Source organism: Perca flavescens, unplaced genomic scaffold (assembly GCF_004354835.1).
Source record: "Perca flavescens isolate YP-PL-M2 unplaced genomic scaffold, PFLA_1.0 EPR50_1.1_unplaced_scaf_12, whole genome shotgun sequence".
In the NCBI taxonomy this organism is placed as follows: Eukaryota; Metazoa; Chordata; class Actinopteri; order Perciformes; family Percidae; genus Perca; species Perca flavescens.
This window is the reverse complement of record NW_021166537.1, coordinates 19,434-35,727: the sequence shown is the minus strand read 5'-3', so window position 1 is coordinate 35,727 and position 16,294 is coordinate 19,434.

Sequence of the window (16,294 nt, the reverse complement as noted above, 5' to 3'; positions counted from 1 at the left end):
AAATGTAAACAAGGAGGAAAAGGAAACGAGGAAAAATAACTTGACCAAGCTGAAAAATGAATCACCTTGACCCCGAAGATGCCATATTCCTGGTTGATGTGTTCCTGGATGAGTGCAAGGTAAATAACATTATCTCAGTGGTGGAAAAAGCATACTAATTACATGCTAATTACAAGGTTTAAGACCATAATAGACCCTGAGGTATACCAGGGAAGAAGTGTCAAGGTGCAAAACTGAAAACACTCCAAACAAAGTGCAACTATACAGCACCTGGTTCAATGTATTTATTCAAATGCAAGCTATAGTGTTGAGCTGAGTTCACACGTTAGAGCCAGTGATAGATTCATTCAATATTCTGTCAAAACGTTTCACTTTCTTTTCTTTTTTTTATGTAGAAAGGGTTTTCTAGATCTGTCAGTACAATACAGGACCAATAGACAACCATTAGACACAACCATTAGACTGAATTTTTCCAATGTAATATTATAACATTGGTTTTATAATGAGATGTTTGTAGGTGGCGATAACCTTGGTGGGGGGTGGTTTATTCTTTGGCTCAATTGTTTATTTAGGTGGATCAGCTTGGACCCCAAAAAGGAGGGTCAAAACAAAGCTGTGTGTTTGGCTTGATGAGGACAAAGATGGTCAACCTCTGCCAAAAAGATGTAGAGCTGGGGAGAAACGAAAGCGAGATTCAGCCACTGGTTGGTTTTTTGTTTGTTTTTTCATCAGTAGTTGCATTCATTATTCATTGAGCAAGTTCTCAATGGTTATTCATATTTTTGCAGTTTCTTCAGCAAGCGTGACCCCCTCCTGTGCTCCGTCTACCAACACAACTGAAGACACTGTGACTATCGAAAATTTAGGTTATTTTTCCTTTAATACTTGTTTTCTCATTTGTTATGTGGTAATTGCCCAGATTTACCACTGCCTTCTTCCCTTTTAATTTTCAGGCTCCCTCATTCAAGATGTCCGAGACCTCTTGGGAAGTGGTGCTGAACAACCTCTCCCCTCACACTGGAGGAACAGGCAAACTTCCTCTCTGGAGAATTGGACAGTGATGAGGCCCTTCATGGTGAACAATATGTTGTCATCTGAGAAGCCCGAGGAGGGGGTTTGCCATCATTGTGGACACAAGGCTGCAGTAGTGATGTGTAGAGACTGTTTACCACGATCACTCTACTGCACAGCCTGTGACCTTTCCACACATGAGGCCCTGGTGCTTCATAACAGAGCATCCATGGTGGAGGGGTTCTTCAGACACCTGTCGCCATCCACTTTTGTTCAGCAGCATGAGGGAGGGAAATTCTCCTATCATGAAAAAGGTAGTTTTTAAGTTTCAAGTTATATAGGCTGTTTTACATTTTACACAAACACTGGTTTACTCCAACAAACATTCTGGATGAAGTTTTGTTTGATAGAAACAACACCCTCACTGTTGAGGTTTTGGTTTCATTTACTCTAATATGTAAACTAATTCTGCTTTTTAGATTGCATGTTACCAATTGTTCCTCCTTGCTGCGACTGCTCCACCGGGCAAACAAGCTTTTCCAAGGGAAAGCCAGTTATTTTAATTGGAATGAATGGTAAAAAAAAAGTTTTTTATTTCTTCATATTGTGTTTTTTTTGTCTTGTGAACAAAAGATAATTGTTTTTCTCTGAAATTTCAGGAAGATACAACCTCTTCCTTCCATCAGTAAACTGCTCCTGTGGAAAAACCTTGCCAGTGACCATAAGTGATCTGGTTGAAAGTGGTTACTGGCCAGCCACTGTCGATTTTGAGACCTTGTACATGGTGGACTTGTTCACCACGTATGAGGATCTAAAAATCACTGCCCCAGGGATGTCAAGACAAGCTTTTGTCAGCATGCTCGAGGGTCGAACAAAACTCTTCGGGCGAGTGAGTGGATTCATCATTTAAGTTATCTTGTTTGGATCACCTTTTAAATAACTGATTCATTGTTAGGACTTGTTCTTCCAAAGATCCCCAAAGATTCAGCACACATTTCTTGACAGAGCCCTTTTTTCGTCATGACAATGGTCTGAAGCCAACATTCGAAACAGTTACTTACTGTTTTGTTTTGTTTTTTAACTTTTGCTCTCAGAGTGGTAAGATATGTGGGGACACAATGCAGAGGGCCTTCCTCGAATGGGCCTATGCCAAATTTGAGGTTGACAAGCTGTCTCAGGTCCAGCATTTTCAGTGCCCTGCTCACACACCCTCCATGTTGGCAGTTGCAGTGGATGGGAACCGCAAATTATATCGTTTCAAAAGCCAACCAGGGTGTGTAACATTCATGTACAATGAAATGCTAGTGAGCCACAAATTACTTTTATACAGTAATGTAACCCACATCTATATATTTCTTTCAAGACCTGATGGGTTTTTTGATGGAGTCTTTTTGGCCAGTGATGCTGAGGTGTCCTCCTTTGTTGATTACATCCATGGAACAACTTTACATGTAAGCTAAATTTATATTTCTTCATGTGTAACACCACAATTTAAAATTTTTATGAATGCTTGCCTGTTTTTTTTTTCAAAATTTAAACATTATTTTGTTTATTTAAGTAATAGAGTGGCATTACTGCATCAAATGCCATAATACCATGATTTACAGCTTATTTTGTAAAGTATAACTGTGTAAATGTCTATATTTGCCCTCATCTGTTTAAGAATCCAGGGAAAGGGACATGTGGTGCGGCTCAGTGGACGGCAGCACAAGAGTCCGCCAACAAGTCTGCAAGCAAACTAGACGAGGAAGGTGTTGAAGTTGCTGTCTGCCGTCATGGGGTTTTGCTGAAGGGACTGAATATGTTCCGTGGCGAAATATTTGCATACCCATTATATCTCCAGAAACAGCTAGCTTCACAGACCGTCCAGTTTTTCTGCTCTGATGTGGTCTGCAAATATTGGCCATATCTGAAGAGAGTTGTGGACCACTGTCCAGAGTTGGAAGACTTGCTGAATATGCGCCCATTTCTCTCCATCACGCATGCAAAAGCGCATTCATGGATGTGTGAGGTAACAATGACAATTAGATGTATTTCTTACCATTTGTACCACACATTATGATTGTCTGTCCTCTGCCCCTACTTTTTGTTTTCCAACTGATAACATTCATGTAAATGTGTTACAGTTAAAATGGGGGGGACGCAATCAAGAAGGAGCTGGAACAACAATCGGGGAGGAGGTTGAACAGGTTAACAGCTTCCTCTCCCGAGCAGCCATATGTTCCAAGTACATGTCAAAAGCCGGTAAGCATTTTTCATGTATAGTTGTGTCCAAATTGAGACCACAAGTGGTTCTGTCAGAGCTTTGAGGTGTGATTGGGGTCGTTATGCATGCTGCAGTATGAATCCTTCTCCACATAGACCAAACCAGAAGGTGTAGAACCCCTCTACAATAGAGTGCTTCCTCATGATCAGGTGGAGTCAAATCTCTGCAGGTGTCCAACTCCAGAGAAGACTAACAGCACCAGACTTTATTAATGTTAATATTTTCCATATTCCCCCTTGAGAAAGGGGTTTGAACACTGATGCTCAGCCTTTGCACTTTAGAGTTCCATGCATAGGTGTTCCCTTAGAAAACAATTGTCTAGTCAGCACTTTTACACTGATCAGGATTCTCTTTATAATAATTTAACTTCTGACACGTTAATTAAGTGTATGATTCTTTCCAGGTTTATGTGACAATATTAGAGAATGATCACTGTAGTATCTGACCTTTGGTCCTCACTGTGAACCTAAATTACTGCACATATATTGTCTGTCAAGTTCGCACAGACATGCTAACTATCCAGGCAAGTGGCTGGAACAAACGAAAGGCAGAAAACCTTGACCGGACACTGGCCAAAAGATACATCAAGGTACTAACTAGGCAAATATGTATAATAACATTTTTGTTTTTAAATTGTGTCTCAGCATTTGTTAACACAGATATTTCTTTCGGACAGACTGTACAAAGGATTACAGAGGCAACAAAGGACCTGGAGAAACTCACCGCTGAGTTATCTCTACAGCAAGACACAGTCCAGCAGTGGGTGTCTGATGTTCAGCAGTGGACCTCAGGTACTTTGAAAAAATTATTTGATGGCATATTTTAAAGAATCATTTGGTTCTGCTCTTGTACAGGAGATCTGAAAAGAGGCTGATTGTAAACTTGTTTGTTGTTGTCTAAAGGAGCAACAATCCAAAATGACCTGCATCTATCTCATCCTTTCAGGGTTTATTTCTCTATAGTAGTAGTACAGCATGCAAAATATCTTCTGTCCCAATATTTTTATAGGAGGTTGTAAGATAACACTTTGATATAATGTTTTGCAGGTCATGGTGATATGGAGCGGAAAAAAAATGTTTTTGACAAGGTAATGCTGCTGGCTAGACTGAAAGAAGAAGAAGTTATTGTGGTTCGCGAAGTCAAGCAGCACATGGAGTACATGAGGAGTGTTGCTGGACTGATTGAAGAGTTTACCTTTCAGATCACTGAAGACACCAATGGGAATTGTAAGGACAATAAATAGTTCAGTTGGCTTCTCTGGTTACCACTTGGCTCATTTCTTTTTATTTTAATGTCACATTCTCAGGCAGTACAGACGGATTAATGGAGAAAGGACGTAAGGGACTGTGTGCTGAAGAGAAGATTGTGTGAAGTTGAAGCACAACTGGCCACAGCACGCACAACATACAAAAGTATTCTCGGACTGCAAACATTGTCCTTAGATGACTTCTCTGAAGAGGAAGACTTAGAGAATACTTCCTCAACTGATGAGGAACTGGGAGAGTAGTTATTAGGGAGATGATGTGTATGACTAAGAAGATGTCTTCATAGTGTGTTGAACCCAAACATCAGTGCTGTGCTATTTTACTGCTGTTGTAAGATTTCTTTGTGTTTAGAGCATGTACTGCAAATTCCTCTGAAAATGTAAAAAGCCATTATGTTAGCCCATTAGTCCCCACCCTCTGCCCCAACCCAATCACTGGTGATTCACAACTGTCCAACATGACAAATTACCTTGGTTTTTTTTTTTTTTTTTAGCATTACATTTTTGGTCGAAATGTATTGTCCATCCCTACATACCTTCAATTCAATTCAATTCAATTTTATTTATAGTATCAAATCATAACAAGAGTTATCTCGAGACACTTTACAGATAGAGTAGGTCCAGACCACACTCTATAATTTACAAAGCCCCAACAATTCCAACAATTACAGTAATTCCCTCAAGAGCAAGCAGTGCGACAGTGGCAAGGAAAAACTCCCTCTTGGGAAGAAACCTCGGACAGACCCAGGCTCTTGGTAGGCGGTGTCTGACGGGCCGGTTGGGGGTGTGATGAACAGTGGCAATAATAGTCACATTAATAATGGAACAGTGACTGGATGTAGCGGGAAGCTGCAGGGTTCAACCGGAAGAAGCATGACATTGCAGGGCACCGCTGAGCTCGGCAGGGAGTGCAGCAGGACCACGGCGACAGCTGGAACCAGGGTCTTGGTGCCAACGTTCTCCAAGGAAATACGCTGGGGAAAAAACATAAGGACTCCGGGGAGTAAACTCCCCAGAAGCTAGGATTAGTAACAAGCATTTCTGGGACTGGATACACACAAATAGTAATAGTAAAAGTAATAGAAAGGGAGAGGAGAGAGCAGCTCAGTGTGTCAAAGGAAGGAAGGAAGTCCCCCGGCAGTCTAGAACTATAACAGCGTAACTATAACAGCGTAACTAAGAGAGACAGGTCATAAGGAGAGGTAGCTTTTTCGGGCTTAGAACTCTCCCCCTGCCGGATCGGGCTTGGCTGGCCTGCCTCCCTCTACTTTGTTATGTATTATTAGTCTAACAATTATGAAGAGAAGCAGGTGGGCCAGTTAGGTGAACACTGCAACTCCTCACTCCCTAACTATAAGCTTTATCAAATAGAAGAGTTTTAAGTTCATTCTTGAAAGCGATTACAGTTTCTGCCCCCCGAACCCAGATCGGGAGCTGGTTCCATAGGAGAGGAGCCTGATAACTGAAGGCTCTTGCTCCCATTCTACTTTTAGAGACTCTAGGTACCACCAGTAACTCTGCATTCTGGGAGCGCAGTGCTCTAGTGGGACAATAAGGTATTAGGAGCTCTTCTAGATATGATGGTGCTAGACCATTTAGAGCTTTGTAGGTCAATAGAAGGATTTTAAACTCAATCCTGGATTCAACAGGAAGCCAGTGCAGAGAAGCTAAAACAGGAGAAATATGATCTCTTCTCTTAGTTCTTGTGAGAACACGCGCTGCAGCATTCTGGATCAGCTGGAGAGTCTTAAGGGACTTATTTGAGCAACCTGACAGTAGGGAGTTACAATAGTCCAGCCTGGAAGTAACAAATGCATGCACTAGTTTTTCAGCGTCGTTTTGAGACAGGATATTCCTAATTTTGGCAATGTTACGAAAGATGAAAAAGGCTGTTCTTGAGGTTTGTTGTAGATTGGCATTAAAGGATATATCCTGATCAAAAATAACTCCTAAATTTCTGACAGTAGTGCTGGAGGCCAGGGCAATACCATCCAGAGTAGCTATATCTTTAGATAATGAGGTTCTGAGGTGTTTAGGTCCCAGTACAATAACTTCAGTTTTGTTAGGGTTTAACATCAGAAAATTATAGGTCATCCAGGATTTTATATCCTTAATGCACGCGTTTGAAATTTAGCTAGCTGACTGGTTTTGTCCGGTTTGATTGACAAGTATAATTGGGTGTCATCCGCATAACAGTGAAAGTTAATTGAGTGTTTCCTAATAATATTGCCTAGAGGAAGCATATATAAGGAGAATAGAATTGGTCCAAGCACTGAGCCTTGAGGAACCCCATGGCTAACTTTAGCGTACTTGGAGGATTTATCATTAACATTAACAAATTGAGATCGATCAGAGAAATAGGACTTAAACCAGCTTAGAGCAATTCCTTTAATGCCAATTAAGTGTTCCAATCTCTGTAACAGGATTGAATGGTCAATAGTGTCAAATGCAGCACTAAGATCTAGTAAAACAAGAATGGAGACAAGTCCTTTGTCTGCAGCAGTTAAAAGGTCGTTAGTAATTTTCACCAGTGCCTTCACTGTTCACTGTAGTTGTATATAGTTTGTATATACTGTACTTACTGTAGTTTACGTAGCCTATTTTATTGTTACTCTATCCAACAGTGTGCTATTCCAGCTTATGTTTCCACATGTTAGTATATTAATACACTTACTCACTCACACACACATACACCTTCTCTATCCGAAGATATATAGTCTTTATTTTGAATAGGACATAGTCTCTTTGCTCTAGAAAGCCTTCTTTATTAATTTCACCCAGTAAAGTGAACTGTTGTTTCAACTATAGTCATCGTCTCTTTTGTTTGATTCATCAATAGTTTTCATTTAAGTCAGTTTCCTGTTTTATTCCATTGTGTGAGTTGTTCCTTTCAGGTAAGTCTGTAGTAAGCATTAGGCCTATATTCTAAGGCAGGGGTCATCAACTACACTTGTCCAAGGGCCAGAATCTTTCTCGGAAGACACTATCAGGGCCAGACGCTCTTGTAAAATTAAAATGAATATTGTATCCTAAGTAATATATTATTTCATATATCAATTTGCCTTTGAAATGTATGTTATTTTTTAGCCTTTGTCAGTGTTAACAGACTCATATTACCTGTACGATAGCAAGCCACTTGGGCGAAAACGATATTTTAGGCTTCATATTCATAAGGCTGTCAACTGCTAACGTGGGGAAGGTGATTGGCGCTGGACGAGACGGCCAATCACAGCAAACTGACTGACATCCAGGCCGCTGGTGACATGAAGGCTGCTCTCCGTGGTGCTGAAAACTTGAGCGCCTTTTGGGTGGCTTGTCCCCAAAAGTATGACACACTAGAGAATGCATGTGTTCATCATGTTCGGATCCACACACACCTGTGAAGTTGTGACAAAAGGAACTAACTGCAGGCGCATAAGTCAAAATACATTTTTGCCTATGTGTTGTGTCTCAATCATGTGAGTCTCGAGGTTCCTGCCGGCAAAACAAAAACGGCGGACATTAAGTGGAAAATTAAATATCTCTTGTCCTAAAGATATTTGTGTTTTATAACGCCAGTAGATTGACGTCAAATATGTCTGTTTTAATAATAACGCCTTCATTTATTAAAAATATATGTGTGTGTTTTTTTTACATTTTTGATAGCGGAAGTAGCAACATTGGCCGTTACTATGGAGATGAGGACAGTCCGCTTTGCGTCACGTGAGCAGAGCAGTTGGCGCGCTGGTCTCCTGTTTTAGTTAAAATATCGTCATTTAACAAACATTGTTGTCTTTTCTTAGGATACATCATATACATGCAGTTCTATTGATATATTGGGTAGATATATGTTTTCAAACCCCTAGCACAACCCTAAAACGGAGGAACTACAACTGGGGTGCTGATGTCAACGCAAGTGCTGAAGAGGGGTCTAGGGAGTTGTAGTTTTTTTTTAAATAGGGTTTTTTACCTTAAATTGGAAATTGTAAATACTTAATTGGTGGCATTCCAGGGGGTTGAGGGGATGTCAAACACATTTTTGGCATCAAACTTTAAATATTCTCTTGTTCAATGGGGGATTTTTTATTTTCAAACCATAGCCCCCCCCCCCCCACCCCTTGGTGACTATGATCAAATTATAACCCATGTCAACACCTTTCTATAACAGTTGGTCTCATGTCTGTAACCCTTTTCGTCCCATAATTATAAGCCTTCAAATATGCCCTGAGGTTAAGGTTCAAAGGTCAATATCTCAAATCAGGAATAATATAGAACTGTCAAATTGATATATGTTACTCTCCAGGTCAAGGCCTTTCCAGTGATGTATTTGGTTTAGCTCTATGGCAAAGTTGACATTTTTTCACATTTTGGACATGTGCCCTAACAGGCTCAGGTTCAGAGAGCACTTTTAGTGCTTCAAGTGTGTGTGTGTGTGTGTGTGTGTGTGTGTGTGTGTGTGTGTGTGTGTGTGTGTGTGTGTGTGTGTGTGTGTAAATAATGATCAAAATGAGGATTGTTTGAGAATTTTTTTATCTTTATGATTTTGGAGGGTTTTATGCCAGGATGACCTAACACAGTCATTCAAATCATGTATATCTGCCACAGCAAGTAGGCTACACAATGCATCTAATGTTATAATTATATATAACATATCTATAATTAACATTATATTATGGACAAAAAAAGTGTGTGCAGTGCTTTATTGGATGGCATGGATAGTATTTGAGGAGCCTGAGGCCTTTTTGGATGGCATAACCATCCAAAACCTCAGCCAGGCACCCTGCTGGAAATATAGCCTACAATGAAATAAACTTATTATTTTACAATCATAGATTATAATATGCCTAAAAACAGAGACAGTGGTCTTTGGGTTCAGTTTACGTTAGACTCAGGGGTCACAAACACCGTGCCCGCGGGCACCAGGTAGCCCTCAAGGACCACATGAGGCCTTGGCTAGCCCTCTCAGGCCTATTCTGAAAATGAAAATTGAATTATTATCTGTTTCCCACCTTGTTAAGTCATTGTTGATAATTATTGTGAGAAATCATTAACATATTCAGTGTCTTCACATAGATGAGTAGCCTATAATTAATCATTAATAACCATATATAACTAAAGGCAAACTGAGCACATTTGTTATTTCAGAAGAGTGTATCAAATTGGTAGACTCAATACCCATGAAGTAGCTCTCAGTTTCAAAAAGGTTGGTGACCCCTGTAAGACAGTCGACCTTTGAAATGGAATGAAGCCCGTGGCAGAAGGTTAAGGCCGGTTGGAAGCGTTGCGCGAGCGTGTCAGCTACGTGGCGTGTCCGTTTATATTTCGGCTCCCATATTAACAGGTTAGAGTTGACACGCGTAGCCTACCTGCTAGAAATAGAACCGACGCCTATTTTTCACGGGAGACGCGAGCGTGTTGAAAGCGTTTCCTGGCAAAATAGAATAGGAAAATATGTTTATATGTCATTTAGACACAAATGCATACTAATAAATGACATGCTGATGTTTGAAAGCCTCTAGGTTTTGATATAAATGCAAATATAGGCTAAGAATGTAATTTAAAAAAAAATCGATTTTCTAATATTGCACCTGTCAATACAGAAGGAAATATTCTGTAGCCTATTTTGCCGTCAATACTGCCGACATTGTCTTTGCTGAAATCAAATCAGTATATATTTATGTTTAACATGGTATTTCATTTTATCAATGGGAAACATCCATGTGTCCAGACAAGGCTAGCAGCAGCAGCAGCGCGTCAGACACCTTTCTGGTGTGTAAAGACATAGAAAAATCCATACAGCTGACACGCAGAAACGCCACGCTCACGCCACGCCGGCAGTGTGTAACCGGCCTTACAGTGGAGCGCAGCCCTATTTAAATGTAACAGTGTCACAAAAGTGGCATCACGTTTTTACGAGTGGGAAACGTAGCTGCGAGAGGTCGCTGATTGACACGTGGGTTGCCCTATCACAGAGACACAGAGGTCAGCAGATTGACAAGTGAGTGAGGGGGGTGTCCGCTCTCTCCGCCACCACCATTCATACTGTGCATCCTCAAAGGTAGGTAATGAACACACATGCTGATATCAACATATGCTAACGGAACCTGAATAATAAAGTTAGCGCTGTCTAAGCCATCATTCGTTAATTATTTAGCAACATGAATTTATAGGGATGTGTCCAATGACATAGGGGTTTATCCAGCATTATATTAGCCACCACATTTAACGTTAGCTACAGTTGGCGGCAATGTGCTAACCGAGGTCAGAATGATAAGTAAGATAAGTTGAAAACTTTATTGATTCCAAATTCACATGTCACTGCAGCAGAATCAAAATGAGATAGGAACTAGTAAGACAAGTGGTAAAATTATACGCACACAAAAATACAATACAATACCTAGATGAAAACAGAAATCATAAGATGTTGATTGTTTTATGTTGTAGTTTTAAGATGCCACGAGGGTCAACAACAACAGCCTGCGTGAGCTGCAAAGCAGCTATTGGTGTGGCCACCAAGACCTGCAAATATTGTCAGTCAGTACAGCCAAGAAAGCAAAGACTGGCAAAAAAACTTCAGAAATTTGAGGCCAGAAAGGAGACATGGTTGAAAAACCAAAAAAAAAAAAAAAAAAAAAACACCTCTCATGTTATTGATGAGGCATCTGTCTTGGTATGTGTTTAACTTCTGTAGTTATTATTTACATAATTACAGCCCACCATGTTTCAGACATGTATAAATGCTTATATTTATGTATGTATTATATAATATATATCTTTATTTTCAGGTCAAAAAGTTAAACACATTGGGGTACAAGGCCATAGTCTTTATTGGAAAGAAAAGTAAGAAGCAGAAAACCTGGTCCACACAAGTCCTCCAGCCAAAATGGCAGCTGTCAGACCATTCTGAAAAATGCCTAGACAGGATGAAGGCTCTCTATGAACTGTTAATTAATGGTAAGTGTGTGCGATTATTTAAAATCGTACTCCACAGTCAACATAAAAAGAAATGTGGCACAGACACAGCAGACACAGCAATTACAGTTGTAATTACCAGTTATCTTGGTACCGCTGTCACAGGGCAAACCACAGTGGGCCAAAAATTTGGTCTTTGCTTTATCCAGTAGGTGTTTCTTTTAGAGCTGCTTAATTGATATTTGAGATTATTAATCAATTATACAATTAATCACCAACAATTTTGATAATTGATAAATAGGTTTGAGTAATTTTTAAGTAAAACAATTCTCTGCTTTCAGAGTCTTACATATGAATATATATATACCAAACAACTAATCGATTAATTGAAAAAAAATAGTCAAAATATGATGAAAATAACCATTTTTTGCAGACCTAGTTTATTTTACTAGTCAGTGATAGTCATAGCTCACTGATTGTCTACCATACATAGCAAAAGAGTCAACAGCAAGAGGCATTGCTCAATTCAACTTCAAAAAACTATAAACACATATCTCCACTTAACATGAGGTAATGAGATTCTACAATTTGCACCAGAGTACAAAATCAGCCTCGCCTCAGTTCTACAGAGAGCATAGAGTCCATAGGGCAGCATTTATACACAGAAGAATACAAAAGACATACCGGTACATTTCCTTATGGAGCACACTCACTGCTAGAAAAAAGGGGACATTTGTTCTTATTACAGGAGGTTAATAATTTCCTATTTTTGTACCATTGAGGTTGTACTAACCAGCAGCCCACCACCAGTCCTGCCATCCAGTCCACCACCAGTCCTCCCATCCAGCCCACCATCCAGCCCATCATCCAGCTCACCACCAGTCCTCCCATCCAGCTCACCACCAGTCCTCCCATCCAGCTCACCACCAGTCCTCCCATCCAGCCCACCATCCAGCTCACCACCAGTCCTCCCATCCAGCTCACCACCAGTCCTCCCATCCAGCTCACCACCAGTCCTCCCATCCAGCCCACCATCCAGCTCACCACCAGTCCTCCCATCCAGCTCACCACCAGTCCTACCATCCAGCCCACCATCCAGCTCACCACCAGTCCTCCCATCCAGCTCACCACCAGTCCTCCCATCCAGCTCACCACCAGTCCTACCATCCAGCCCACCATCCAGCTCACCACCAGTCCTCCCATCCAGCTCACCACCAGTTCTCCCATCCAGCTCACCACCAGTCCTACCATCCAGCCCACCATCCAGCTCACCACCAGTCCTCCCATCCAGCTCACCACCAGTCCTCCCATCCAGCTCACCACCAGTCCTACCATCCAGCCCACCATCCAGCTCACCACCAGTCCTACCATCCAGCTCACCACCAATCCTCCCATCCAGCCCACCATCCAGCTCACCACCAGTCCTACCATCCAGCCCACCATCCAGCTCACCACCAGTCCTCCCATCCAGCTCACCATCCAGCTCACCACCAGTCCTCCCATCCAGCTCACCATCCAGCTCACCACCAGTCCTCCCATCCAGCTCACCACCAGTCCTACCATCCAGCTCACCACCAGTCCTACCATCCTACCCATCACAGAACCACCTCAGCAGAAACGCGGTAAGTTCTGCTGATATTTTCAAATAGAATATAAATCATGATTCAATTGCTAGTCGTGTTTCTTTTTCATATGTTGTTTAATCATGGTATACATGATAACCATGTTAAACATTTAATCTGTCTCTCCTTAAACTGAAATAATACTCTAATCTGTCTCTCCTTAAACTGAAATAATACTCTAAATGAAGAAATGTATTTAAATTTGGAAAACAAATACAAGTGACTGATTAGTGTGAGGTGACTTCTGAGGTGTTAAACCAGTAACTACTGCAATATGTAGGTCTGAATAACTTGCTTTTCAAATATTACTAAAGGAAAATATAATGTTTCAAAATTCTGACAGGATGATTGACAGATGCTGAAGCAAAAAACAAATTTTGGCAAGTGAATTACTGAGGTGGTATAGGCCACAATGTGCCACCAGAACGGCTTCAATCTATGTAGGAACTGATGATGATGAAGAGCACTGTTGCACATCCAAAGTCTGCTGTAGGTGTTTGGTGCCTCATTTTTAACTGTATATAATTCACTTCAGTCTACTGTGTATATGGACGAGCTCAGTATGTGCGCACACACACACATCAAAATACATGGCTGTAACAATTCACGTCCTATGCTGGTTCCTGTTAATAAATGATAATCAACTAAAAATATGGTGTAACTTAGCAAGCTTTCATATTCTGTGGGGAGCGATTTCTGTCATCATAATCAGTTTCTTATTTCTCAGTTTGTTTTATATGTGTTTATACATTTATAAATGAGACCCCTGATGATAATACAAACCCCTATTCCAGTGAAGTTCCTATATTCAATGAATATACAACAAAGACTTTATTGTTTGTTTGCAAAGATTCACTCATTTTGAATGTCATGGGGCATGGGTATGCCATGGACATTAACACACCCCCATGGCTTTTGAACTTATCGCTGATAACAAACTGGGAGGTCCTTTTCCTCTTTATCCCGAGGAGCACGACATCCATGATTTCCAAAAAATATTTTAAATGTGGACAGTAGTGATTCCCACTGTCACATAGCATCCCCAGAAGGCTCAGTCATTCACAACCAAGGCTGACTTACTTGTGAATGAATTCCGGGGATGCCCCTTTTATGCCCAATCATGACACTCACGTGTTTCCAATGAAACTGTTCACCTGTGGAATGTTCCAAACATTCCCAGTCTTGATCCTGTCCCAGGTTTTTAGGAGCATGTTGCAGGCCTCAAATTCAAAATGAGTTGATATTGGCTAAAAAACAATAAAGTTTTTCAGTTTGAAGAATAAATGTCTTGTCTTTGTAGAGTATTAAATTTAATATAGGTTGAAAAAGATTTGCAAATCGTTTTATTATGTTTTTATTTTCGTTTAAGAGTTGACCCTGCTTCATTGGAATTGGGGTTTGTAAAACCCATTGAATCAGATTGACAGAATCTTTATACTTAGTAAATCATTCTGTGAGACCCTGTGCCCTGTAAATTGAGCATTATCAGTCTGGAAGACAAAACTCCCATCAATATAGAGATTATAGGATAAAGGTAATCTCTGTGGGAGGAACTACATTCATTGTTTTTCCCCTCATTTTCCAGGCATTTCCTTCAATTGGTCACCTATTTGTACGTCTTGTAGTCTATAACCCTTGGTAGAGCGAAGAAGTGACCATACAACATATGGTTAAACAATTTGCATGTATTTCAATGAGTACCCTGCAAAAGATTACAATCTATATCTTTCCAATTGTAATGTGACATTATATATTTGTTATTGGAATAGAGGTATTCATACTGGAATGATCAGTATTCATTGTAATAACAGCTCTTCACAGATACATTTCCTTAATCTCAACAGATATGTCTGCAAACAAAAAGAAGCAGAAGAATTCTGCAGCCTCAGACATGTCTACAAGGAAGAAACTGAGGGGGAAAAAATCACCCAAAGGTTATTAAGCTTTCCTAGATTTACATTTCACCATTTCAAATCAGACTTCAAATACAGTGATTATTTTGCCTTAGCCAGATATACTGAAGTCATAAATATATCATGTGTTGTCTGTCAAAATCATTTTTAATACATTGATGAAGATGTATGAGGTCAAACTCAAGTACTTTTTTTGCAAAACCGTAAAAACGTAACCATGGGATCCTAGAAGGGGAACCTTACTACCCAGTGAAGAGGGTGATCCGCTGCAAAATGCTGAAGGTTAGCTTTACAATAATTAAAAGTCTTAGATGTACTCAGTGGAATTGCAAGCACCCCAACTGGAAACCTCTTAAGCCCCCAACTTTGATGTTTTTTCAGGGGATCCAAATGAAGTTGGTAGAATGGGAGCCCTGCTCACTCTGGTATGTGCAATTTATTATAGTTTTGATTGGAATAACCTAATTCTTAGTACTTCAAAACTTCAAGTAATAGTCTTGGCTTGTATTTGTGGGCAGCTGTGGCTCAGTGTGTCAAAGTGTCCTTGGGCAAGGCACTGAACCCACACCCCCCAGTGTGTCATTTGGTGTGTGAATGCGTGGGAATCCAATCTCCAAAGCCTGTCTGCAAACAGTGCTGTATGAATGTGTGTGTAAAATGGTGGTAGTGATGAACATTGTAAAAGTGCTTTGAGTGGTCCCAGAGACTATAAAAGCGCTATATAAGTGCAAGTTCATTTAACATCCATAACTGCTTCAGCCACTTAACTGAACGTGTTGTATTTGGGATAGCCATCTATATGTGGCTTGCCTTTAATTTATTTTGTGCAAAACTCTTGCTCAAATCTTAATGAATTATAATTTGGTGCATGTGGGTACCATGAGATTAGGCTCGTTCGAGATGAGCCAGGTCTGCGCAGAATCGATTACCGGCGATCGTTGCCCAATGCATGCCGGTAAGATTTGTGTCCGACTTGATCCCGACTTGCTCTGACGTCATGCACACGTGGGCAACTATAACCTCACTAGATCGAGGCGGCCGCAGGTTTAAGAGCCAGGCGCCACAGTTGCTCTCCACTGACTGCAAGACCCAGGCGGACCCAGGGCATGCTGGGAAACGCCGGCCTCTCAGCTGATCTAACAGCTGATTGGGTCAGAATCGACTCAACATGATGACGTTTTATATAACTGTTTTATTGATTTTGAATTGGAAGGATTTTAACTGCGATTTGTCTGATTTAAAATCTTATACTGTACAGAACACCTGTTGTGTGGGTTATAGTGATGTTTAGAAGTCAGAGAGACTAAATTTGTTAAGATTATGGATC